Source organism: Populus nigra, chromosome 2, assembly GCF_951802175.1.
Source record: "Populus nigra chromosome 2, ddPopNigr1.1, whole genome shotgun sequence".
Classification (NCBI taxonomy): domain Eukaryota; kingdom Viridiplantae; phylum Streptophyta; class Magnoliopsida; order Malpighiales; family Salicaceae; genus Populus; species Populus nigra.
The window spans coordinates 18,325,284-18,327,783 of record NC_084853.1 but is presented as its reverse complement, the minus strand read 5'-3'; positions in this window follow the sequence as shown (position 1 = coordinate 18,327,783).

The window sequence follows — 2,500 nt, the reverse complement described above, 5'->3', positions numbered from 1 at the left end:
GCTGATTTTACTGGATTGGTTTCATGTGGAAAGCACGACGTTTTCTTGTAGGAATGCGGGAACCCCGGCAGCTCGCCTGCCGCGGCCAGCGACGTCGGGGACGCTGGCCTGCGCTGTCGAGCCCGCGAGGGCTGTCTCCGCGGCAGGCCCCCCCTGAACGGGGCACGACAGGCCACCGCGCTGGCTCGTCCAGCGTCGACAGTCCCTCGTCCAGGTTTCAGATCGCGCCAAGTCGAACCCATGACCTGCTCAAGCCATCGTGCGCTGCCGAATTCGCATCTGCGTGTAGGCTGCCATTCCACGCGGCAGCCCCTGTTTTCGTCAGCGTGCCCCCCTGACGAATTTTCCTGCCTGGCCCAGTCCAGCGTCCAGCCCCTGTTCGTCGAAAAATCTGCGCTGCTGATTTTCCACGACGAGCCTACTTTCGTCAGCGTGCCCCCCTGACGAATTTTCCTGCCTGGCCCGGCCAGTCCAGCCCCTGTTCGTCGAAAAATCTGCGCTGCCGATTTTCCACGCGGCAGCCCCTGTTTTCGTCAGCGTGCCCCCCTGACGAATTTTCCTGCCTGGCCCGGCCAGTCCAGCCCCTGTTCGTCGAAAAATCTGCGCTGCCGATTTTCCACGCGGCAGCCCCTCTTTTCGTCAGCGTGCCCCCCTGACGAATTTTCCTGCCTGGCCCGGCCGGTCCAGCATCCAGCCCCTGTTCGTCGAAAAATCTGCGCTGCCGATTTTCCACGCGGCAGCCCCTCTTTTCGTCAGCGTGCCCCCCTGACGAATTTTCCTGCCTGGCCCGGCCGGTCCAGCATCCAGCCCCTGTTCGTCGAAAAATCTGCGCTGCCGATTTTCCACGCGGCAGCCCCTCTTTTCGTCAGCGTGCCCCCCTGACGAATGTTCGTCGAAAAATCTGCGCTGCCGATTTTCCACGCGGCAGCCCCTCTTTTCGTCAGCGTGCCCCCCTGACGAATTTTCCTGCCTGGCCCGGCCGGTCCAGCATCCAGCCCCTGTTCGTCGAAAAATCTGCGCTGCCGATTTTCACCGACGAGCCTACTTTCGTCAGCGTGTCCCCTTGACGAATTTCCCTGCCTGGCCTGGACAGTCCATCTTCCAGCCCATGTTCATCGAAAAATCTGCGCTGCCGATTTCCCCGACGAACCTGCAGCTGCACAAATCTGCGCTGCCGATTTCCCCCCCTGTCGGCATGGCTGCCGCTGCCCCGATGTCCAGACCAACAGTCTTTTTTGTCGACTTTGCCGATTTTGTCCGCGCTGCCGATTCCAACACTACCCCCTGCATCCAAACCAGCATTGTTTCGTCAGCTCTTCCCCTGACGATTTTAGCCCTGTAACAAACAGTAGGCCTCCAATCCCGCCAACGGGAGCCAAGTTGATAGGGAAGAGAATTGAATGACGCGCCTGGTCCTCGCACCCCGCCACCCGAGGGGCCTTTTTCCCGGCAGCCTCTGAAAAACTCTAGCTTTCACGGTCCTCGCCGCCCCTCACCACCATGGCAGGCCTCTAATCCCACCCATCAGCAGTTGTAGCCGATAGGGCAGTGATTTGAATGACGCGTCGCGGGCCGCCGGGTCATCTCACCCGGCCATTAATTGGAGCGTTTTTGGCTGGCCGAGGATGGGGGGATGGATCTCTTCTTCCGAAAAAGCAAACAGTACATCGGGAGTTATGTTGACGGGGCATGGAATTGAATGACCCGTCGCGGGCCGCCGGGTCATCTCACCCGGCCATCCCGGGGAGCGTTTTTCCCGGCAGCATCGGGGAAACTCTTGCTTTCACTGCCCGCTGCCCAAGTCCCCACTCGCATCGGCCCCCCGCGCCAACAAGCCAACGCTGCCGAATCGGCAGACACTGCTGCCGAGTCTGCCGACACTGCCCCGCGGGCTGCCACTGCCCCAGTGTCTAAACCAGCGGTCTTTCTCATCGAGCCTTGGACTATCCAGTCCGTCCTGACTCATCGCCAGCACCTGCTGCCGATTCTGCCGACTTTGCCGATTTTCTCGGCGCTGCCGATTCCAACACTGCGCCCACCGTGTCTGAACCAGCGCTGTTTCCTCAGCGTGTCCCCTCGACGAATTTTCCTGCCTGGCCTGGACAGTCCACCGTCCAGCCCGTGTTCGTCGAAAAATCTGCGCTGCCGATTCTGCCGACTTTGCCGATTTCGTCGGCGCTGCCGATTCCACCACTGCCCGCCGTGCCTGAACCAGCGCTGTTTCGTCAGCGTGTCCCCTCGACAAATTTTCCTGCCTGGCCTGGACAGTCCATCGTCCAGCCCATGTTCGTCGCAAAATCTGCGCTGCCGATTTTCCCCGACGAACCTGCAGCCGCACAAATCTGCGCTGCCGAATCTGCCGACACTGTCCCGCGGGCTGCCACTGCCCCAGTGTCTAAACCAGCAGTCTTTCTCGTCGAGCCTTGGACTATCCAGCCCGTCCAGACCCATCGCCAGCACCCGCTGCCGATTCTGCCGACTTTGCCGATTTCGTCGGCGC